Below are 24,810 nucleotides of genomic sequence, written 5' to 3'. Positions count from 1 at the left end.
GATATCTATTTACACTTATATATCATCTCTTAGATTACATATATCTATTTAGACTCTCTATGTAACACGTAAGCGTAGATAGCTATATCTATTCAGACTTTTTTCTATTTTAAATTCCTTCATATATAAAATACATCATCTTTTTTGCATTTTAAAGTCCTTTATTTTTTAATTTATATATACATGAGTTATTTTTGTATTTTAAAACCCTATATATGTCTTTCGAATTTTTTTATACTCTAAAATCCTTTATATAATATGGCAGATACAGGTTCTTATTTTGAAATCCTTTTATACATATAAATGAATATTATTTTTCAGTATATATAACAACGAGAGATTTTTCTCTATTTCAAGGCCTCACACATATATTTACAGTTTTTAAAAATTTTTGAACAACCCCACCCCCCCACCCCCCCGTGAGTTTTCAGGCATTTTTGGGCTGTGACCCCCTTTGGGGGGGGGACCCCCCCGTGACCCCCCATTCCCCACTCACCTGCTCCTCCACAGCATCATCACCCCCCCGGTGATGTTGGGGTGCCCCAAATGACATCATCACCCCCCCAGGCCCCCCAAGCCCCCCTTTTTTTTTAGCCCCAAAAAAGGCACAAAATGAGGGAAACGGCCCCAACCGGCAGCTCGTTACTTTAATAATGCCATTTACGTATGTACACACGCACCCCCGCCAAAAAGGGGGGCTCTGCTAGAAAAATAAAGGAGGGGCGGCCCCCCCCAAACGGTTGCAGCCTCCCCCCCCCCCCAGCCCCTGTCCCGCAGGCTGGCAGCTGGCCCCTTACCCTCAGCACGCCTAACGACCGGCAGGCAAACCTGGGCTAGGGGTCTCTCTTGAGCACCACGGGACGCTTACAGCGAGACATCTGAAAAACAAAAATCCCAAATGACATTTCAGCACATTAAAAAAATAGCACCGAAGGAAGCAGAGGAATTCAGTCAGGATAAGGGATAGGGTAGTAGTTGAGCTAAAGGAGGATGCTAGGCAAACAGGTCAGCTCGAAATACAACACGTCCTTTAAAAGCTAGAGCGATTCGAACGCTTAAAATCAGCATAATTAAATAATTGACACGATTTTTGAACACGTTCTTCGCAGAGAAGTAAACGCTCTTGCTGGTGTTGGAAAACGCCTCGTCCCTTCCTTACAGCACCGCTGCAGGGAGATAACCCCGTGAGGCTGCAGGACAAGGGTGTACCGTAAACAGCATCTACGCTCACGGATCCGCCGCCACAGCTCCAGCCCTGGCGCTGCTGCTGCTGCTGCGCATCTTGCTTGCTTGGTCAATAAAGCTGAAAGTGAAGTGTAAAACTTTGAAGAGTAAAATGAAAAAGAAAGAACAAATCTCAGCAATTCATTTTATGCTAAAAAGGTGTGCGTACGTTTGTACACGTACAAGAAGAATACTTATACTATAAAAATATTTGATTTTCCTTTTGCATTAATTTAAATTGCATAGCTGTGAATTCATACCGTTAAATTATCTACCTCCAAAATACACAGCTATCATTTGACTAGGGGTTTTGCGTGTGTTACATGACTAGGAGGGACGCCTGGCCAGCTGCGCCGAGACCGATGCTACCGAACTGCCGGGGAAAAGCGCCATTGAAAGCGAGACAGAAATAAAGGACTTCAGAGCACTCTGTCAAAAGATTGGGGGAAAAAAAACCCGTAACGTTCAGTTGCCTCTCTTTTTAAACATTTAGAACAACTACCTAACTGCTCAAGTACACCTAATAAATTATACGCTACAGCTATTCGGCAGTTGCAGTTTAAACAACGCAAATCAGTTTGTAAATTATACAATTTTAACTTTCTTAAAATTCATTTATGATAGAAAAATCAGTGAGATAAGAGATCTCCCATATGGTTTTACTATTTTGGGGGGGGGGGGGGGGAGGGGAGGGGCGGAGAGGGGGGGAGCAGGCGGTGGGGAATATCAAATCCCCAGTGCTGCAATAGATAAGGCTACCAAAAGGGATTGGCAGATTTGCTAATGCTTTTGGCTGTACCCAAGCATGCGGAGGAACGCGTTTTTATGATATCTCGACTGTTACACCTGAGAACCAAAGATCAGCGATACATCGACTGTTGGAAGACGTGCTGCGCTTAGGTCTTTGGAAGGAAATCGACTTACTACTTTGTTTTTTTCCAGAGAGAGTGAAAAGTCTCGTTGCGGATGACTTCTGCCAAGTACGTCATCTCTGAAGACGCATTCTGATGGGACGTTCATAAAAGGCAACTCCTTTGAATGAGAAAGATTTCCATTCTGGAAAATCTCTTTCCAACTGAAGTCAATTACACACTGTAGGTTAAGGAAAAAGGACATTATAGAAGCAGTAACTCACCAAAACCACATCAGAACTCACTGTCGCTAGTTACGAGGCTGCTAACGCTTCTTGGGGAAGCCTGGAAAACACACCGAAGCGATGCCGATTTGTCCCGTTTTGTCCACGTCTCTTCTTTGACCTTGATTGCTTTTAGCACAGATGCTAGTATCTCAGTAAGGTTTTCGAGTACTACTGTAAGGTATTTTAAACACCTACTGACCGAAAAAGCATAAAGCTTTTATCGTGAATACAAAGTCTGTTTCTCCCGAACATCCGAACTCCTACAAACGGTTCCTTTCCTCTTCTAGTCCAACATTACTTTCACAGCACCCTTTAATAGTAAGCACACAGAAACAGAAGACTGTGCTTGCAGGAAGAGAAAATAGACAGAGGGAAGCAAGCTTTGCACAGGCGTACCACGCTCCAGAACAGACCTTATTTATTTTTAGTATTTGTGTTAAAATATTTCACATAAAAAAAAATATAGAAGGAGAGTTGCCACATTCTTAACGTTAACTGTAAAGTCCATACTACAAGCACCTTAGGAAAAATGCAGACACGTATCACAGACGTACCTCGTACTTGCAGACCACTATGGATCCTTTCCATCTGTCTCGTACTTTCACGGCAGTTGTCATTCTGCTGAGACGAATGGAAAAAAAACCCAACGTTTAGCACAAAGCTTCCTTTTCTGTGAAGACTACAACTGAGAGGAGGAAAAAGTATTTTGCATCATCTTTGGTACAGTTGTTGAGACAGGCCGCTAGAGCTTCTGCATGTTTTAGACAACCGTGCCTTTTTGTTGGCTCATTGGCAGTTTTAGTTTCGCTAGAACTCACTTTCCTAGAGACACGCAGGTGACAGACACAGATACCTACATACGTTTTCCCAAGCCTAAGCATAGCCGAGATTTCCTCACCCTATACGTCCCAAGTTGAGTGTTTTTGTTAAAGAGTACAGCAACCCATCTGTCCTCGTGAACTCGCTGCAAAAGAGGAATCCTTTTTTCCAGGCCGTTTCTCCAAACGGTCAAGATCTTTTAAAACTGCAGTTGTGCCACCAAACCTGCTCAGGGTCCCTCCCAACCTTCGACCGTCATTAGATTTCACGGGCACACGCTCTATTCCGTCTTCCAACAGCAAAAATACATAACGCTCTCAGACCCCGAGCGCAACCCTACGGACGTCCACACACACGCCTCGCTGTTTTGATGAGGAGCCACTGAGCACCCCTGCGAGCACAGCGGGATCACGCGCAAGATCGGTGTCCTGGTTTCGGCTGGGATAGAGTTAATTTTCTTCCTGGTATCTGGTATAGCGCTCTGTTTTAGATTCAGTACGAGAAAAATGTGGATAACGCGCTGATGTTTTAGTTGTTGCTAAGCAGCGCTTACGCTAGTCAAGGGCTTTTCAGCTTCTCATGCCCTGCCAGCGAGAAGCTGGGAGGGACCTTAGCCAGGACAGCTGACCCAAACCGGCCAAAGGGATAGTCCATACCATATGACGTCGCGCTCAGTATATACGCTGGGGGAGTTGGCCGGGGGGCGGCGACCGCCGCTCGGGGACCAGCTGGGCATCCGTCGGCGGGCGGTGAGCAATCGCATTGTGCATCGCTTATTTTGTATATCCTTTTATCATTATGATTGTTTCCCCTTCCTTTTCTGTCCTATTAAACTGTCTTTACCTCACCCCACGAACTTCACTTTTTTTTCCGATTCTCTCCCCCATCCCACTTTGGGGGCAGGGGGAGTGAGCGAGCAGCTGCGTGGTGTTTAGCTGCCTGCCAGGTTAAACCACAACAATCCGCTTCACCTACTCCGATTTCAGCAAATGCAGTTTTCGAAGCTTTAAACTGAAAACCGTATCTTGACACTTTGCCACGGTAGAAATGATCCGTAACCAGAACTCTACAAAAACGCAGTAACACAAATTGCAAACCCACAGTAGCGACAGCTTCAGAAATATTTCGACCGGGAACAAGGGAGAAAAACAATACAGTTTCATCTCACGCACAGGAAAGCAGCAGGCAGAGAAAAGGGTCGGCATTCGTAGCCCTTGCAGAACGCAGGCATTCTCCTTCCATTCCTATACCCGTCTCTTAGGTCGAAATATCACAACACTACTACGGCAATATCGAGAGTAGGGAACAACAGCCCTGCCACTGGATGCGCTACTGACTGATGCTATTTACATAGCAGGACACCTAGACAGAGGGGCATGTTTTTCCACACACAACCCTGAACTTCCTGAAAGTTTATGTTTACCAAAACTAGCCATTTGGAACACATTGCCAAACGATGTTTGGCAGTAAGACTTTGATGTGTTTGACGCATACAAATTTGTGGTAACTTGCTACTTGCTTCCTGTTGTTGTTGTTCTTCCTTCAGAAATTCTACTTGTAGCCACGTTATTCGCTACTGGTTCAAGCATTTACCTTCCAGGTATTACCAGCACATTTACACAGGCAAGTAACTACGTTGCTCTTCTAAAACTACCCGAGTGAAAATTACAGCCACGAAAGAGGAGTGACAGAGAAGAAAAGGAGAGGTCAGGCAGCGAGAGAGCTCTGCAGGCTGCCACCGGTCAACAGCGCACTCTTAAAAAACAAACAAACAAAACCCAACACAAACACAAAAACCCCACAAAAACCAACAACAAAACAAAACCTTGACGTTGTACCTTTTTTTTCTTTTGGAGCTCGTCCCTGTCTCAGCATGTTGTCTTGTCAGAGCATGAAGTGCAGACGATCTGTATCCCGATGACATCTGCATGTGATGAATACGTGTTCAGAAATAGTCCAGATCTGTAAGACTTATGTCATTTTTGTGGTTTTAAGAATCATAACTCAATTTTATTGACCGATGCATTTGCGAGGAAACTAAGTAACTTTTAAAGGTAGCCTCTCCTTGGGGAGAAAAATGTGAAAAAAATTCAGATTCACAGCTCCCAACCATGACAGAGCAGCGGGGAAATTAATGAAAGTGAAGACCAACAGCAGCAACATTAAGCGACATTTGGCTTTAATTCTGATCACGTACTTAAGCGACTCTCCAAGTCTATACCTCGATCCTATGAATGACTAGCCCTTTTTTGGAAGGACAAACTGTCCTAGTTTCGGCTGGGATAGGGTTAAATTTCTTCCTAGTGCTGTGTTTTGGATTTAGTAGGAGGAGAATGTTGATAACACACTGATGTTTTCAGTTGTTGCTAAGTGCCCTCCTAGTCCAAGGACAGCTCCCGTGCCTACTGACTGAGCTAGGTACACAAGATGGGAGGGAACATAATCAGGACAGCCAGCCCAGCTGGCTAATGGGGTATTCCATACCATGTGATGTCATGCTCAAGTATATGAACGGTAGGCGTGATCCAGGAAGTACCGATCGCTACTTGGTTATCGGTCAGCGCGGGTGGTGAGCAATTGTATTGTGTATCACTCATTTTGTATATTCTATCATTATTATTATTATTATTTTCCCTCTTCTGTTCTATTAAACTGTCTTTATCTCAACCCACGAGTTTTTCTCGCTCCTACCCTTCCGATTCTCTCCCCGTCCCACTCGGGGGGGCGGGGGGGGAGTCAGCGAGCGGCTGCGTGGTATTTGGCTGCCTGCCAGGTTAAACCACGACACAAACTTTTTTCCTTAAAAGTCCTAGATTGAAGACTCCACTGAACAGAACATGGATTGAGCCACAGGACAACATGCCATCAACACTCTAATGAAAAAAAAAAAAAATCAAGTAAAAATCAAGTTTAAATATCAGTTTCCGTCGTGTTTCATTCATTACATTTCTAGTGTTACCTAGGTGCTCAAAAATCAACTATACTGACACCACATATTACTAAAAATTGAGTTATGCATATAAAAATAAAAGGCTATTTCCAACCTGCCCATAAAATCAGTATGAACAAACAGAAGAGAAACACTTGACCCTAAAGAAGGTCACAGGCAGCTCTTAATTTATCGTAGATGAAAGTTCATTCTTTTACCTGAAAGGAAAACATTCGTAACTACCCGGGGACCAATTCAGGAACGAGGCATGCTCTGTTAACGGCAACTGTTCATCAGCTTTTCTGCACTGGCAGCAAATTTGCCTTTTCCCTGGGTTTGATGTGGAGTAGCTGCAGCGTCCTTGAACGCGCCAATGTTTCTCCCCGCTCCCCCAGCCCCACACGTGCCATTACCCGAGCAGCAAGCGGCATCAGCCACGCACGATTTTCTTCACGTGACGCAGAAGGTGACGCTGGGAAAAGAGGAGGCACAAAATGAACCTGTTTGTCACACCCAGCCAACGGTGAAAACACAGGGAAGGATTCTGCCGTGCGGGGCCACGCCGTGCACCCCGGGAGCTCCAGCCGGCCGGTTTCTCTCCCCTTTGCTAGGTACCGCGGAGACACCGCCGCCTCGTGCTGCCGCCTGGCCCCTGGGAGAGCCGGGAGACCCCCACCTCACTTCAGCCCTCGGGAACGGGACCGGGAGAGACCCTCCACGCAGAGAGAGGCACGTGGCGTGGATTTAATCCCCGAGGGAAGAGGCCGGGCTGCCCGCTGGCAGAAGGACAACTCGCCTCCCTGCCGCTCGGAGCTCCTTGCTGGGGACAGCCCTGCCTGCGCCTGGCTGCTCTTCAGCCGTGCTGGGAGTGCAGTCCGGCCGACGGATGCTCTGGCAAATAGACACTGCAGCGAATCGCAGCTCCTGCTCATTACAGCTGCAGGTAATTTTGCCTCTGGCTAAGGCATGCCCCAGACAGCGGACACCCCGTCTCGTTCCAGCTCCTGCTTGCTACGGTTCTGGCTAATTGAAGCTCCAGCTCTGCACTGAAGCTCCCGTTGATTTCAGCTCCTTCTCCTTACAAGCTCAAGCTATTTGCAACAGCCTGGGCTTTTGACAAGGTCGTAAATCAATCGCTGTCAAACCTTGACTATTAGGATTAAATATCATAGTTGTACATTGTATATATATTAATTAGTTTGTACAACTAATTAGTTAATAACTATTCTAAGCAGTCAACAAGGAAGAGCTGGACTCGAAGAGGGCGTGCGGGGTCTGAAAAGCAGAGACCACCCAGACGTTGAGTTTGGCCTGGTGCATGCCGGCCTCCCGCACTTCAGGGTCCAGCAGGACCAGACCCCCGCCCCTGGGGAGGGTCCACGCACCCTGCCCACCCCCTGCTTTCCCCTGCAGCCCCCAATGCCCTCCCACCCCCCCGCACAAACGGCCAAACCGGCTTCTGCTTTGGGCCCCCAAACCAGCTCACTTAGCGCCCATTTCTGAGCCCATAAACCCAGCTGCTGCGCCTCTTCTCAAGTCCCAAAGATGCCCCCGGGGAGGGCAAGCGCTTGTGTGATGCTTCTGGCAGAAACGGGGCTGATCCCGGTGCCGGGGGAGCAGAGGAGAGCTGGCTGGGACCAGCTTTTGCTCCTGGAACAACCCCAAGTCCCTGCTCCGAGGTCTTCCCCTTGGGGCCCTGGGGTGGACTTGTCCCTCCCCTTAAAATGCTCCAGCAGTTTCGGGGGCAGAAGGCCGTTTCTAATCCCTCTCTCCAGCAGCTCCTCCCTCGACTCGGCCCGTGAAACCCCCACACTCGAGCACCTCGCTGGGACGGGCAGCCTCCATTGCCTACAGGTTGCCCATCTGCCTGCAGGGAGGGCTGGGGGGTCCCCGTCCCCACGGGGCTACAGTAGGAACTCGCAGGGGGGGTCTGTTTGCACACAGCGCCGCCGCCGCCCCTCCCCCCCCCCGGCCCCACTGCGCGGCCCCCCTAGGGCACACAGCCCCCCCCCCAGCCCCACTCCCCAGATGCTCACAGCCCCTCCTCCGCCTGGAGCCCCCCCCCCAGCCCCCCTCCGCGGAGCCTGCAGGACCGCCCCCCCCGCCACAGCCCCACTCCTCGGCTCCCCGGGCCCGCGGCCCCTCACACTCACGCTGCGCCGCCGCTTCGGTGCACACCCCGCCGCGCGCCCCGTTGAAATACCCTCCGCAGCCAATCAGCGCGCGGCTCCACCGGACCGCCCGCGCGGGGCACGCCGGGAGTTGTAGTCCCCGCCTCCGGAGTGCGCATGCGCACGGCGCCTCGTGCAGCGCGGCTGCCTCTACATCGATACCCGTACAATGGTGGTGATCGTGCACCGACCCTGGTGCAACCCTTGTGCCCCCCATGCTCGCAGCCCCTCCCCAGTGTTTGCAAGCACCTCCCAGCCCCAGGACCCCCGGTGTTCACAGCACCCGACCCACAACCATTTTCCAGCCCCCTGGGAGCCCCAAGCCCCACTCGCAAGTCCCGCCAGGACCCACAGCCCCATTCCCCAGCTCCTTGGGGCACCGCAGCCCCCCCAAGCCCCACTCCCCAGCCCCCCTAGAACACACAGCCCCACTCCTCAGCGCATCTAGGGCACACAGCCCCCCCAGCCCCACTCCCCGGCCCCCCCGGGACACACAACCCCCCCAGCCCCACTCCCCGGCCCCCCCGGGACGCACAGCCCCCCCCAGCCCCACTCCCCGGCCCCCTCCGGGACGCGCAGCCCCCCCCAGCCCCACTCCCCGGCCCCCTCCGGGACGCGCAGCCCCCCGCCAGCCCCACTCCCCGGCCCCCTCCGGGACGCGCAGCCCCCCGCCAGCCCCACTCCCCGGCCCCCTCCGGGACGCGCAGCCCCCCCCCAGCCCCACTCCCCGGCCCCCTCCGGGACGCGCAGCCCCACTCCCCAGCGCATCTAGGGCACGCAGCCCCACTCCCCAGCGCATCTAGGGCACACAGCCCCCCAAGCCCCACGGCCCCCGGTCTCCCCTCAGCCCGCCGTGCCCGCGGCACCTCAGGCCGCCGCCGCCGCCGCCGCCGCCGCCGCCGCCGCCGCCGCCGCCGCCGCCGCCGCCGCCGCCGCCGCCGCCGCCGCCGCCGCCGCCTGGGTGCAGACCCCGCCGCGCGCCCTGTTGAAATATCCTCCGCAGCCAATCAGCGCGCGGCTCCTCCGGGCCGCCCGCGGGGGGCACGCCGGGAGTTGTAGTCCCCGCCCCGGAAGTACGCATGCGCACGGCGCCTTGTGCAGTGCGGGGGGCTGTGCAGGGACCCCCGTGCAACGGTGGTGATTGTGTAGGGACCCTTGCGCACGGGGGGTCGGTGTGTGGAGACCCCCGTGCGATGGGGGGGGCAGTGCAGGAAGACCCTTATGCAACTGGTTGGTGTGCAGGGGACCCTTGTGCAATGGCGGGCAGGTGCACGGGGACCCTTGTGCGATGGTGGCGATTGTGCAGGACCCTCGTGTGACAGCGGTAGTTGTGCAGGACCCTCGTGTGACAGTGGTGGTTATTTTTCTCTTGGGTTTGGGAGCAAAACAGCCGGTGTCTGAAACCACTGGGGTGTTTTGACTGCTGCTGGGCAGGCTCGAGGCCGCCTCCGGTTCTCACGTGGCTCCCATGGTGTGCGTGGACCCTCCTGCAACGGGTGCGGGTGTGCAAGGAGGGCGATCCGGGGTAGGGGTCCCTCTCTGGAGGCACCCAGCTCGAGCTGGCACCTAAGAACTAATCAAGGAGTAATGAGGAACCTACTCTTGGACCTGATGTTAACCAGCGGGATCTCAGGGTCAGACCCTGTTACGGTGATTGGACCCTGGGGAGGTGGCAGAGGGTGCCCTGGACAGATTGGGGGGGTTCCCTGGGGAGGAGGGGAGCCCCCACCCCCCCGACTGTGGGCACTCCCCCTAAGGAGCAGAGCATGGTGCAAGACTTTAGGGGGGATGAGGGTCAGCGGGACCCCGAGACGGCGGTGCCGGCTCTTCCCAGCATCTCCCCAGGCACCTGCCGTGCTGAGAGGAGGGGGGGGGTGTGTCTCAGGGCTGGGGGTGACCGTGGGGATGGGGGGGGGGCCTCGGGATGGGGCGGGAGGGGGAATCCTGGGGTCCGAGAAGGACCCTGGGAGTGGAGTAGGGGGACATTTGGGGACAGAGGTGTTTCTCGGGAGATTGGGGACGCCATGTGGGGGGTTGAGACTGGGAGGGATGACCCTGGGGAGGTGGGGGGCACTCTGGGGAGAAGGGATCCCACCCCCCACACCTGCAGCGACCCCCAGCGGCAGCTGGGACCCCGACCCACTGGGGGACCAGGATGGGAATGATGGGGACTGTCCTGGTTCCGGCTGGGACAAAGTTAACCTTCTTCCCAGTAGCTTGGGGGGTGTGCTGTGTTTTAGGTTCGGTGTGAAAGGAACGTTGATGGCCCATTGATGCTTTGGCTGTTGCTGGGTGATGCTTGCACCGGGAGTGGGGAGCACAGCCGGAGTGGTGGACCCAGCTGGCCAATGGAGTATTCTATACCATGTGACATCATGCTCAGTATAAAAAACAGGTATGTGGGGGGGCTCGCCCCCCGTTCGTGACACGCGGTCGGCGGTCGGTGAGCGGTTGTGTTGTGCATTGCCTGCTTTGTGTATTCTGTTATTGTTGTTGTTCTCATTGTTATTATTACTGTTCTACTTAGTTTTATTTCAATTATTAAACTGTTTTTATCTCAACCCGGGAGCTTTCCTACTTGTGCCCTCCCGATTCTCTCCCCCATCCCACCGGGGGGGGTGTGATCGAGCGGCTGCGTGGCGTTTATTTTTGCTGGCTGGGGTTAAACCACGACAGGGACTCACTCATGGATACTGCACAGGTAATAAAATAGTTCATGCTGCACCCTGTTGTCGGGTCTCTGGGGTGCCCTGGGCCCTGGGCGCCGAGTCCCCACCCCAGCCAGCCCTTCCCGGGGGTCCCCAGGCTGCCGGGCTCCTCTGGCCCCAGCCGGCGGGAGCTGTGTCCTCCCAGCCGCTGGCCACGCAATGGCAGCACTGACCCACGGCCACGCGGAGACAGGGCTGGGGGATGCCTGTGCTCCACCTGGGTCTGCAGGGCTTGCGCAGGGGGGATCCGGCATCCTGCAGCACCGCTCCCACCCTGGGGACCCCAAACACCCCTGGGGCAGACGGTGTCCCCAGCGTGTCCACCTGACGGGGGTGGCCTGTGCCCCTGCACACCCGTGTGCGTGGCGGGGGGGGGGGGGGCCTTGCTGTCCCTGTCGCTGGTGGCAACCGGCATGGGGGGAAGGTGACAGTGAGGGTTCCCGCCAGTGGCCCGGAGCTGGTCACCGCTGGGGGGTCAGGGGACAAGCAGGGCCAGCACCAAGGAGCGATGGCAGCACAGCCCACTCTCTGGGGGTCCCCGCCCCCTGTCCCCAGGGGTGCCCTCCGTCCCCGTGTTTTATTGGGGGAACACAGAGCCCAAAGATCAGCCACAGGGACAGGGGACGGGGAGCTGCCCCAGGGCTGGGGACAGGACCGGGACACGCCGACACTCTTGGGGGCGCTGGCATGCGAGGGGGGGCAACCTAACTGTTGCCGCCCGGGATGAGGAATGCACCGGGATGAGGGATGCACCGGGATGGGGACCGCGAATGGAGGGGCCAGAGCCGGCGCGCGGACGCCGGGCTGCAGTACCACGCTTCGGCTTCGGGGCGGCAGCAGCGAAGGCGGCGGCGGCGGCGCGGCTGCGCACCTGTGCGGTGCCGGCGCTGCAGTACCGCGATTCGGCCACGGGGCGGCAGCACCAGCGAGCACCCGCCGGGCGGCGCGTGCCCGGGGGCGGCACCGGCGCTGCAAGTCCGCGCTTTGCGCGCCCAGCGCCCGCCGGCACCGCGCACGTGGGGCGGCAGCAGCGTATCCTTACCCGGACGAAGCAACGAAAGCGGCGGCATCACCCCGCAGGAACCACAGTACGACATTGGCGTTACTGGCGGGCGGCAGCGCGGAGAAGGGGGGCGCCAGCGCGCATGCGCGGCTCAAGACCTGCAGTACCGAGTTTTGGTCGCTCGGTGGCAGCAGCGAGCAAAGAAAAGCGCGCCAGCGCGCATGCGCGGCTCAAGAGCTGCAGTACCAAATTTTGGTCGCTCGGTGGCCGCAGAGAGCAAAGAAAAGCGCGCCAGCGCGCATGCGCGGCTCAAGACCTGCAGTACGAAATTTTGGTCGCCCGGTGGCAGCAGCGAGCAAAGAATAGCGCGCCAACGCGCATGCGCAGTTCCCACGCGGCAGTACCGAATTCTGGTCGCTCGGTGGCAGCAGCGAGCAAAGAAAAGCGCGCCACCGCGCATGCGCGGCTCCCGACCTGCAGTACCGAATACTGGTCGCTCGGTGGCAGCAGCGAGCAAAGAAAAGCGCGCCACCGCGCATGCGCGGCTCAAGAGCTGCAGTACCGAATTTTGGTCGCTCGGTGGCAGCAGCGAGCAAAGAAAAGCGCGCAACTGCGCATGCGTCGCGCCCGCGCTGCAGTACCGAGTTCTGGTCGCTCGGTGGCAGCAGCGAGCAAAGAAAAGCACGCCAGCGCGCATGCGCGGCTCAAGAGCTGCAGTACCAAATTTTGGTCGCTCGGTGGCAGCAGCGAGCAAAGACAAGCGCGCCAGCGCGCATGCGCGGCTCAAGACCTGCAGTACGAAATTTTGGTCGCCCGGTGGCAGCAGCGAGCAAAGAATAGCGCGCCCCTGCGCATGCGCGGCTCCCGATCTGCAGTACCGAATCCTGGTCGCTCGGTGGCAGCAGCGAGCAAAGAAAAGCGCGCCACCGCGCATACGCGGCTCAAGGGCTGCAGTACCCAGTTTTGATCGTTCGGTGGCAGCAGCGAGCAAAAAGAGGCGCACCAGCGCGCATGCGCGGCTCAAGACCTGCAGTACCGAATTTTGGTCGCTCGGTGGCAGCAGCGAGCAAAGAAAAGCGCGCCAGCGCGCATGCGCGGCTCAAGAGCTGCAGTACCGAATATTGGTCGCTCGGTGGCAGCAGCGAGCAAAGAAAAGCGCGCCAGCGCGCATGCGCGGCTCAAGAGCTGCAGTACCAAATTTTGGTCGCTCGGTGGCCGCAGAGAGCAAAGAAAAGCGCGCCAGCGCGCATGCGCGGCTCAAGACCTGCAGTACGAAATTTTGGTCGCCCGGTGGCAGCAGCGAGCAAAGAAAAGCGCGCCAACGCGCATGCGCAGTTCCCACGCGGCAGTACCAAATTCTGGTCGCTCGGTGGCAGCAGCGAGCAAAGAATAGCGCGCCACCGCGCATACGCGGCTCCCGACCTGCAGTACCGAATACTGTTCGCTCGGTGGCAGCAGCGAGCAAAGAAAAGCGCGCCAACGCGCATGCGCGGCTCCCGAGCTGCAGTACCGAATTTTGGTCGCTCGGTGGCAGCAGCGAGCAAAGAAAAGCGCGCAACTGCGCATGCGTCGCGCCCGCGCTGCAGTACCGAATTCTGGTCGCTCGGTGGTAGCAGCGAGCAAAGAAAAGCGCGCCAGCGCGCATGCGCGGCTCAAGACCTGCAGTAGGAAATTTTGGTCGCTCGGTGGCAGCAGCGAGCAAAGAATAGCGCGCCCCTGCGCATGCGCGGCTCCCACGCTGCAGTACCGAATCCTGGTCGCTCGGTGGCAGCAGCGAGCAAAGAAAAGCGCGCCACCGCGCATACGCGGCTCCCGACCTGCAGTACCCAGTTTTGATCGTTCGGTGGCAGCAGCGAGCAAAAAGAGGCGCACCAGCGCGCATGCGCGGCTCAAGACCTGCAGTACCGAATTTTGGTCGCTCGGTGGTAGTAGCGAGCAAAGAAAAGTGCGCCACTGCGCATGCGCGGCTCAAGAGCTGCAGTACCGAATTTTGGTCGCTCGGTGGCAGCAGCGAGCAAAGAAAAGCGCGCAACTGCGCATGCGTCGCGCCCGCGCTGCAGTACCGAGTTCTGGTCGCTCGGTGGTAGCAGCGAGCAAAGAAAAAGCACGCCAGCGCGCATGCGCGGCTCAAGAGCTGCAGTACCAAATTTTGGTCGCTCGGTGGCAGCAGCGAGCAAAGAAAAGCGCGCAACTGCGCATGCGTCGCGCCCGCGCTGCAGTACCGAGTTCTGGTCGCTCGGTGGTAGCAGCGAGCAAAGAAAAAGCACGCCAGCGCGCATGCGCGGCTCAAGAGCTGCAGTACCAAATTTTGGTCGCTCGGTGGCAGCAGCGAGCAAAGACAAGCGCGCCAGCGCGCATGCGCGGCTCAAGACCTGCAGTAGGAAATTTTGGTCGCTCGGTGGCAGCAGCGAGCAAAGAATAGCGCGCCCCTGCGCATGCGCGGCTCCCACGCTGCAGTACCGAATCCTGGTCGCTCGGTGGCAGCAGCGAGCAAAGAAAAGCGCGCCACCGCGCATACGCGGCTCAAGGGCTGCAGTACCCAGTTTTGATCGTTCGGTGGCAGCAGCGAGCAAAAAGAGGCGCACCAGCGCGCATGCGCGGCTCAAGACCTGCAGTACCGAATTCTGGTCGCTCGGTGGCAGCAGCGAGCAAAGAAAAGCGCGCCACTGCGCATGCGCGGCTCCCGAGCTGCAGTACCGAATTCTGGTCGCTCGGTGGCAGCAGCGAGCAAAGAAAAGCGCGCCACTGCGCATGCGCGGCTCCCGAGCTGCAGTACCGAATTCTGTTCGCTCGGTGGCAGCAGCGAGCAAAGAAAAACGCGCTACTGCGCATGCGCGTCTCAAGAGCTGCAGTACCCAATTCTGGCCGCCGGGTGCCACCGCCGTCTCACCGACCCTTTCCCCATCTCTCCGCCCAGTTCGTACCATCGAAAGATGGTAACTGCTTACTGGGGGCACTGGGCTTAGATTTCTCTGCCCTTTTCCCACTCGCGGCCCGGGCACTAATCTTCGTCACCTCTGTATCAAAAACACCCGGTGGCTCCAGCATTTCAGTCCTTTCCCTTCGGCTGCTTTAAAAGTCCGGTGGTATCAGTCTGTGCCCCCCAGACCATTACCTGGGGAGGAGAAGCAGCACGGGGAACCCGTGGAACAGGTTTCTTTCTAACCCAGAGGAAGCCCCAGGGATTGCTGTCTCGGTCTGCATGTGGCATCTGGGTTGTGGCAGTGACAGCAGCGACTCAACAGATGCCGGAGAGAGATTTAAAAAAAAAATAAGGCAACACAGGTGACACCCTGAAAGCAGGAGAGGGGCAGCTATGTCGATCAGGAAACCGCGCTTCTGAGCAGACCCGGTGCCAGTGGCTGATCTGCAAACGAGCGATACGCTGGTGGTCCTGGGGCTTTGTTGTGGTGTTTGCACCTTTCCTCACCTCTGTGCTATCAGCACTCTGCTCTCCTCATCCTGCACACACACAAGGCTTGCCATGCAGGGCTTGTCACTTGGAGGAGAGACACTGCACGACGTCACTTACCACCCTGCCCTCCAGCGTGCAAAGTAATTAGAAATGAAGCAGGGAAAGCGAAGAGGCATGTTGGTGTATTAGGTGTCCTCAGCAGATGACCGTAGAGCCGGCAGGTTCCATCCTTGCTCTGTACAGGGCGCGTAGCTCTGCACTCCTTGCCGCTCCTGCCAGCAAGCGTCACAGTTGCACTTTGCTGCCTGCAACACGCAGTACTTAGTGGGCTGGAGGGGCTGTTCTGCCAACGTGACAGGTGAGCAGCTCGGTTCCCTTAGCTGCTGTCCTGGTTCCAGCTGGGACTGGGTTAACTTTCTTCCCAGTAGCTTGGGGGGCGTCTTAGTTCGACTGAAGCGTGCAGCAGCCTGTCGTCATCCCAGCCCCTCGCCCTCGAGCGAGTGGCTGCCTGTAGCAGCGGCAGAACCGCTGCTGCGCAGAGGGGAAAGGAATGGCTTGGCGTTAAGCTCTGCAGGCTGCCTGCGTCCCGTGCAGAGCCGACGACCTCGGCAGCCCATACAACGGGCAAAGCTAACAACCTGAGAAGGAGGCACAGGGTGTAGCAGTTTCTGCAACAACCATACTTCCCAGCCTGCTTATGGAGCACAAGGCACTTTAAAGCAGCAGGAAAGAACAAGGATGGCCTAGCAAGATGGCAGGAATAACACGGAGAGCCTAAAGCATTTAAGCCAGGCAGGGCTTGCAACTCACCTTGTGTCATGGTTTAATCCCAGCCGGCATCTAAGCACCACACAACCACTCACTCGCTCCCCTCCCTCAGTGGAATGGGGTAGAGAATTGGAAGGGCAAAAGTGAAAAAACTCCACTTATAAGGAAAAGGGGGGGGGGGACCAAAAAAACAACAACAGAGAAAAACCCAAGACAGGCAAGCAGTACAAATGAAAACAATTGCTCGCCACCAACCGACCGATGCCCAGCCAGCCGCAGCCCAGCAGCGGCCCCCCTGGCAACCTCCCCCCTAGTTTTATTACATGACATCATACGGTCTGGAATATCCCTTGGGTCAGTTGGGGTCAGCTCTCCCAGCTGTGTCCCCTCCCAAACCCTTGTGCACCCCCAGCCTGCTCGCTGGCAGGGCAGGCTGAGGAACAGAACAGCCCCCAGCGCTGTGCAAGCGCTGCTCAGCAGGAACTAACACACCCCTGCGTCATGAACGCTGTTTTCAGCACATACCCAAAACGCAGGAGGAGGGAGAGCGGGGTGGGAGTGGGGTGCAGGGGAGTGGGAGGGGGGTGTCAGAGTTGGGCGGAGGGCAGGTTGGCGGGGCAGGCAGCACCCCAGGGGTCCGGGGCAGAGGGGTTACGGGGAGGCAGTGCGGAACACGGGGGGGTGGGAGGAGGGAGAGGAGAGAGGAGGGCAGTGCGGCACGAGGTAGGAGGGCAGGGGATATGGGGGGCGTGGCGCGGGGGAAACAACAACCTCGCGCGGGGGAAACAACCTCGCGCGGGAAAGGAGGGGCGGACACTGGGAGGGGTGTGTGTGGGTAGAAACATGCATGGGGGAACATGCGTGGGGATGACCTACACCAGGGGGTCCACCCAGGACCATCCACAGCAGATAACTCACCTGGGATACTCCGCAACAGATAAAACAGTTCCCGATAACTGACCCACACTGGATGACCCACACTGGATGACCATGAGCGATGCCCCTCAAATGGCTGGTGTTTCACCCCAAATTGGGGGGTTTTTTGCTTTTCTATAATATAAAAATTGGGGTTTTTTTCCTTTTCCAAAATATTCAATTTGGAGGTTTTTCAATGCTTATTCACAACAAAAATTGGTGATTTTTGCTTTTGGTTTTGTGCATGAAAATGGGGGTTTTTTTGCTTTCCGGCTGCCCAAATCCAGGTGGATTTGGCTCTCCCGGGAGCTCCAAGTTGGGTATTTTTCCCCCAGAATTGTGGGTTGTTTTTTTTTCAGCCCTTGCAGGCCCTGAATCAGGGGTTTTGTGGTATTTTTATGCCATGGCGGCAGGTCCCGCTCTCTGTGCACGGTCCTGCAGGGGAAAGTCCCTGTTGGGGGAACTGGCCCCAAACCAGGATGGGAAAAGGCGGAAAAGGAGAACAGGGAAGAGGCAGCTTTTGAAAGCGCTTTTATATCTTCAGCAGAGAGGTGTTTCGGGGGACGGGGTGGGGTGTGTCGAGTTTTATAGACTTAGATATCTATTTAGACTTAGATATCTATTTAGACTTAGATATCTATTTAGACTTAGATATAATCTCTTAGATTACATACAATATCTATTTAGACTCTCTAGGTAACACGTAGTAAGTGTAGATAGCTATATCTATTCAGACTTTTTTCTATTTTAAATTCCTTCGTATATAAAATATATCATCCTTTTTGCATTTTAAAGTCCTTTATTTTTTAATTTATATATATACACGAGTTATTTTTGTATTTTAAAACCCTATATATGTCTTCCAAATTTTTTTATACTCTAAAATCCTTTATATACTATGACAGATATAGGTTCTTATTTTGAAATCCTTTTATACATATAAATGAATATTATTTTTCAATATATATAACAACGAGAGACTTTTCTCTATTTCAAGGCCTCACACACGTATTTACAGTTTTTAAAAATTTTTAACCCCCCCCCCCCATGAATTTTCAGGCATTTTTTGGGCTGTGACCCCCTTTTTTGGGGGGGATCCCCCCCATGACCCCCCATTCCCCACTCACCTGCTCCTCCACGGCATCATCACCCCCGCGGTGATGTTGGGGTGCCCCAAATGACATCATCACCCCCCCAAAAAGGCACAAAACGAGGGAAACGGCCCCAACCGGCAGCTCGTTACTTTAATAATGCCATTTACGTATGTACGCACGCACCCCCGCCAAAAAGGGGGGCTCTGCTAGAAAAATAAAGGAGGGGCGGCCCCCCCCAAACGGTTGCAGCCCCCCCCCCCCCAGCCCCTGTCCCGCAGGCTGGCAGCTGGCCCCTTACCATCAGCACGCCTAACGACCGGCAGGCAAACCTGGGCTGGGGGTCTCTCTTGAGCAGCACGGGACGCTTACATCTGAAAAACAAAAATCCCAAATGACATTTCAGCATATTAAAAAAATAGCAGCACCGAAGGAAGCAGAGGAATTCAGTCGGATAAGGGATAGGGTAGTAGTTGAGCTAAAGGAGGATGCTAGGCAAACAGGTCAGCTCGAAATACAACACGGCCTTTAAAAGCTCGAGCGATTCGAACGCTTAAAATCAGCATTAAGACTAATTGACACGATTTTGAACACGTTCTTCGCAGAGAAGTAAACGCTCTTGCTGGTGTTGGAAAACGCCTCGTCCCTTCCTTACAGCACCGCTGCAGGGAGATAACCCCGTGAGGCTGCAGGACAAGGGTGTACCGTAATCAGAATCTACGCTCACGGATCCACCACCACAGCTCCAGCCCTTGCGCTGCTGCTGCTGCTGCTGCGCATCTTGCTTGCTTGGTCAATAAAGCTGAAAGTGAAGTGTAAAACTTTGAAGAGTAAAATGAAAAAGAAAGAACAAATCTCAGCAATTCATTTTATGCTAAAAAGGTGCGCGTATGTTTATACACGTACAAGAAGAATACTTATGCTATAAAAATATTTGATTTTCCTTTTGCATTAATTTAAATTGCATAGCTGTGAATTCATACCGTTAAATTATCTACCTCCAAAATACACAGCTATCATTTGACCAGGGGTTTTGCGTGTGTTACATGACTAGGAGGGACGCCTGGCCAGCTGCGCCGAGACCGATGCTACCGAACTGCCGGGGAAAAGCGCCATTGAAAGCGAGACAGAAATAAAGGACTTCAGAGCACTCTGCCAAAAGATTGGGAAAAAAAACCCGTAACGTTCAGTTGCCTCTTTTTAAACATTTAGAACAACTACCTAACTGCTTAAGTACACCTAATAAATTATACGCTACAGCTATTCGGCAGTTGCAGTTTAAACAACGCAAATCAGTTTGTAAATTATACAGTTTTAACTTTCTTTTTTAAAATTCATTTATGATAGAAAAATCAGTGAGATAAGAGATCTCCCATATAGTTTCACTTTTTTTTTGGGGGGGGGGGGGGGGGGGGGGAGCGGGGAGCAGGCGGTGGGGAATATGAAATCCCCACTGCTGCAATAGATAAGGCTACCAAAAGGGATTGGCAGATTTGCTAATGCTTTTGGCTGTACCCAAGCATGCGGAGGAACGCGTTTTTATGATATCTCGACTGTTACACCTGAGAACCAAAGATCAGCGATACATCGACTGTTGGAAGACGTGCTGCGCTTAGGTCTTTGGAAGGAAATCGACTTACTACTTTGTTTTTTTCCAGAGAGAGTGAAAAGTCTCGTTGCGGATGACTTCTGCCAAGTACATCATCTCTGAAGATGCATTCTGATGGGAAACACGTCAGGACTCGCTGTCGCTAGTTATGAGGCTGCTAACGCTTCTCGGGAAAGCCTGGAAAACACACCGAAGCGACGCCGATTTGTCCCGTTTTGTCCACGTCTCTTCTTTGACCTTGATGGCTTTTAGCACAGATGCTAGTATCTCAGTAAGGTTTTCGAGTACTACTGTAAGGTATTTTAAACACCTACTGACCGAAAAAGCATAAAGCTTTTATCGTGAATACAAAGTCTGTTTCTCCCGAACATCCGAACTCCTACAAACGGTTCCTTTCCTCTTCTAGTCCAACATTACTTTCGCAGCACCCTTTAATAGTAAGCACACAGAAACAGAAGACTGTGCTTGCAGGAAGAGAAAATAGACGGAGGGAAGCAAGCTTTGCATAGGCGTACCACGCTCCAGAACAGACCTTATTTATTTTTAGTATTTGTGTTAAAATATTTCACATAAAAAAAAATATAGAAGGAGAGTTGCCACATTCTTAACGTTAACTGTAAAGTCCATACTACAAGCACCTTAGGAAAAATGCAGACACGTATCACAGACGTACCTCGTACTTGCAGACCACTATGGATCCTTTCCATCTGTCTCGTACTTTCACGGCAGTTGTCATTCTGCTGAGACGAATGGAAAAAAAACCCAACGTTTAGCACAAAGCTTCCTTTTCTGTGAAGACTACAACTGAGAGGAGGAAAAAGTATTTTGCATCATCTTTGGTACAGTTGTTGAGACAGGCCGCTAGAGCTTCTACATGTTTTAGACAACCGTGCCTTTTTGTTGGCTCATTGGCAGTTTTAGTTTCGCTAGAACTCACTTTCCTAGAGACACGCAGGTGACAGACACAGATACCTACATACGTTTTCCCAAGCCTAAGCATAGCCGAGATTTCCTCACCCTATACGTCCCAAGTTGAGTGTTTTTGTTAAAGAGTACAGCAACCCATCTGTCCTCGTGAACTCGCTGCAAAAGAGGAATCCTTTTTTCCAGGCCGTTTCTCCAAACGGTCAAGATCTTTTAAAACTGCAGTTGTGCCACCAAACCTGCTCAGGGTCCCTCCCAACCTTCGACCGTCATTAGATTTCACGGGCACACGCTCTATTCCGTCTTCCAACAGCAAAAATACATAACGCTCTCAGACCCCGAGCGCAACCCTACGGACGTCCACACACACACCTCGCTGTTTTGATGAGGAGCCACTGAGCACCCCTGCGAGCACAGCGGGATCACGCGCAAGATCGGTGTCCTGGTTTCGGCTGGGATAGAGTTAATTTTCTTCCTGGTATCTGGTATAGCGCTCTGTTTTAGATTCAGTACGAGAAAAATGTGGATAACGCGCTGATGTTTTAGTTGTTGCTAAGCAGCGCTTACGCTAGTCAAGGGCTTTTCAGCTTCTCATGCCCTGCCAGCGAGAAGCTGGGAGGGACCTTAGCCAGGACAGCTGACCCAAACCGGCCAAAGGGATAGTCCATACCATATGACGTCGCGCTCAGTATATACGCTGGGGGAGTTGGCCGGGGGGCGGCGACCGCCGCTCGGGGACCGGCTGGGCATCCGTCGGCGGGCGGTGAGCAATCGCATTGTGCATCGCTTATTTTGTATATCCTTTTATCATTATGATTGTTTCCCCTTCCTTTTCTGTCCTATTAAACTGTCTTTACCTCACCCCACGAACTTCACTTTTTTTTCCGATTCTCTCCCCCATCCCACTTTGGGGGCAGGGGGAGTGAGCGAGCAGCTGCGTGGTGTTTAGCTGCCTGCCAGGTTAAACCACAACAATCCGCTTCACCTACTCCGATTTCAGCAAATGCAGTTTTCGAAGCTTTAAACTGAAAACCGTATCTTGACACTTTGCCACGGTAGAAATGATCCGTAACCAGAACTCTACAAAAACGCAGTAACACAAATTGCAAACCCACAGTAGCGACAGCTTCAGAAATATTTCGACCGGGAACAAGGGAGAAAAACAATACAGTTTCATCTCACGCACAGGAAAGCAGCAGGCAGAGAAAAGGGTCGGCATTCGTAGCCCTTGCAGAACGCAGGCATTCTCCTTCCATTCCTATACCCGTCTCTTAGGTCGAAATATCACAACACTACTACGGCAATATCGAGAGTAGGGAACAACAGCCCTGCCACTGGATGCGCTACTGACTGATGCTATTTACATAGCAGGACACCTAGACAGAGGGGCATGTTTTTCCACACACAACCCTGAACTTCCTGAAAGTTTATGTTTACCAAAACTAGCCATTTGGAACACATTGCCAAACGATGTTTGGCAGTAAGACTTTGATGTGTTTGACGCATACAAATTTGTGGTAACTTGCTACTTGCTTCCTGTTGTTGTTGTTCTTCCTTCAGAAATTCTACTTGTAGCCACGTTATTCGCTACTGGTTCAAGCATTTACCTTCCAGGTATTACCAGCACATTTACACAGGCAAGTAACTACGTTGCTCTTCTAAAACTACCCGAGTGAAAATTACAGCCACGAAAGAGGAGTGACAGAGAAGAAAAGGAGAGGTCAGGCAGCGAGAGAGCTCTGCAGGCTGCCACCGGTCAACAGCGCACTCTTAAAAAACAAACAAACAAAACCCAACACAAACACAAAAACCCCACAAAAACCAACAACAAAACAAAACCTTGACGTTGTACCTTTTTTTTCTTTTGGAGCTCGTCCCTGTCTCAGCATGTTGTCTTGTCAGAGCATGAAGTGCAGACGATCTGTATCCCGATGACATCTGCATGTGATGAATACGTGTTCAGAAATAGTCCAGATCTGTAAGACTTATGTCATTTTTGTGGTTTTAAGAATCATAACTCAATTTTATTGACCGATGCATTTGCGAGGAAACTAAGTAACTTTTAAAGGTAGCCTCTCCTTGGGGAGAAAAATGTGAAAAAAATTCAGATTCACAGCTCCCAACCATGACAGAGCAGCGGGGAAATTAATGAAAGTGAAGACCAACAGCAGCAACATTAAGCGACATTTGGCTTTAATTCTGATCACGTACTTAAGCGACTCTCCAAGTCTATACCTCGATCCTATGAATGACTAGCCCTTTTTTGGAAGGACAAACTGTCCTAGTTTCGGCTGGGATAGGGTTAAATTTCTTCCTAGTGCTGTGTTTTGGATTTAGTAGGAGGAGAATGTTGATAACACACTGATGTTTTCAGTTGTTGCTAAGTGCCCTCCTAGTCCAAGGACAGCTCCCGTGCCTACTGACTGAGCTAGGTACACAAGATGGGAGGGAACATAATCAGGACAGCCAGCCCAGCTGGCTAATGGGGTATTCCATACCATGTGATGTCATGCTCAAGTATATGAACGGTAGGCGTGATCCAGGAAGTACCGATCGCTACTTGGTTATCGGTCAGCGCGGGTGGTGAGCAATTGTATTGTGTATCACTCATTTTGTATATTCTATCATTATTATTATTATTATTTTCCCTCTTCTGTTCTATTAAACTGTCTTTATCTCAACCCACGAGTTTTTCTCGCTCCTACCCTTCCGATTCTCTCCCCGTCCCACTCGGGGGGGCGGGGGGGGAGTCAGCGAGCGGCTGCGTGGTATTTGGCTGCCTGCCAGGTTAAACCACGACACAAACTTTTTTCCTTAAAAGTCCTAGATTGAAGACTCCACTGAACAGAACATGGATTGAGCCACAGGACAACATGCCATCAACACTCTAATGAAAAAAAAAAAAATCAAGTAAAAATCAAGTTTAAATATCAGTTTCCGTCGTGTTTCATTCATTACATTTCTAGTGTTACCTAGGTGCTCAAAAATCAACTATACTGACACCACATATTACTAAAAATTGAGTTATGCATATAAAAATAAAAGGCTATTTCCAACCTGCCCATAAAATCAGTATGAACAAACAGAAGAGAAACACTTGACCCTAAAGAAGGTCACAGGCAGCTCTTAATTTATCGTAGATGAAAGTTCATTCTTTTACCTGAAAGGAAAACATTCGTAACTACCCGGGGACCAATTCAGGAACGAGGCATGCTCTGTTAACGGCAACTGTTCATCAGCTTTTCTGCACTGGCAGCAAATTTGCCTTTTCCCTGGGTTTGATGTGGAGTAGCTGCAGCGTCCTTGAACGCGCCAATGTTTCTCCCCGCTCCCCCAGCCCCACACGTGCCATTACCCGAGCAGCAAGCGGCATCAGCCACGCACGATTTTCTTCACGTGACGCAGAAGGTGACGCTGGGAAAAGAGGAGGCACAAAATGAACCTGTTTGTCACACCCAGCCAACGGTGAAAACACAGGGAAGGATTCTGCCGTGCGGGGCCACGCCGTGCACCCCGGGAGCTCCAGCCGGCCGGTTTCTCTCCCCTTTGCTAGGTACCGCGGAGACACCGCCGCCTCGTGCTGCCGCCTGGCCCCTGGGAGAGCCGGGAGACCCCCACCTCACTTCAGCCCTCGGGAACGGGACCGGGAGAGACCCTCCACGCAGAGAGAGGCACGTGGCGTGGATTTAATCCCCGAGGGAAGAGGCCGGGCTGCCCGCTGGCAGAAGGACAACTCGCCTCCCTGCCGCTCGGAGCTCCTTGCTGGGGACAGCCCTGCCTGCGCCTGGCTGCTCTTCAGCCGTGCTGGGAGTGCAGTCCGGCCGACGGATGCTCTGGCAAATAGACACTGCAGCGAATCGCAGCTCCTGCTCATTACAGCTGCAGGTAATTTTGCCTCTGGCTAAGGCATGCCCCAGACAGCGGACACCCCGTCTCGTTCCAGCTCCTGCTTGCTACGGTTCTGGCTAATTGAAGCTCCAGCTCTGCACTGAAGCTCCCGTTGATTTCAGCTCCTTCTCCTTACAAGCTCAAGCTATTTGCAACAGCCTGGGCTTTTGACAAGGTCGTAAATCAATCGCTGTCAAACCTTGACTAT

General features: G+C 53.2%; 2 long non-coding RNA genes across 3 annotated transcripts; both read right to left on the bottom strand.

Annotated features, from left to right (window-relative positions):
• Positions 1-759: 759 nt before the first annotated feature.
• Positions 760-24,810, bottom strand: LOC142088911 (uncharacterized). 2 transcript variants are annotated; one of them, XR_012676066.1, is made up of 7 exons: positions 23,521-24,810; positions 22,567-22,990; positions 20,464-20,527; positions 19,822-19,967; positions 18,797-19,002; positions 18,483-18,555; positions 760-878 (listed from the first exon to the last, which is right to left on the bottom strand). It is a non-coding gene; the product is annotated as an uncharacterized LOC142088911 (long non-coding RNA). The 2 variants fall into 2 exon arrangements; XR_012676067.1 differs by lacking the exons at positions 760-878; positions 18,483-18,555 and having other exon boundaries at positions 18,575-19,002; positions 22,567-22,652; positions 23,875-24,808.
• On the bottom strand, positions 15,290-17,654 carry LOC142088912 (uncharacterized). The gene is made up of 2 exons (XR_012676068.1): positions 17,094-17,654; positions 15,290-15,712 (listed from the first exon to the last, which is right to left on the bottom strand). It is a non-coding gene; the product is annotated as an uncharacterized LOC142088912 (long non-coding RNA).

This window comes from Calonectris borealis, chromosome 15, assembly GCF_964195595.1.
Source record: "Calonectris borealis chromosome 15, bCalBor7.hap1.2, whole genome shotgun sequence".
Classification (NCBI taxonomy): domain Eukaryota; kingdom Metazoa; phylum Chordata; class Aves; order Procellariiformes; family Procellariidae; genus Calonectris; species Calonectris borealis.
Note: the sequence above shows the minus strand (reverse complement) of the source record. Positions and strands in the feature narration are given on the sequence as shown.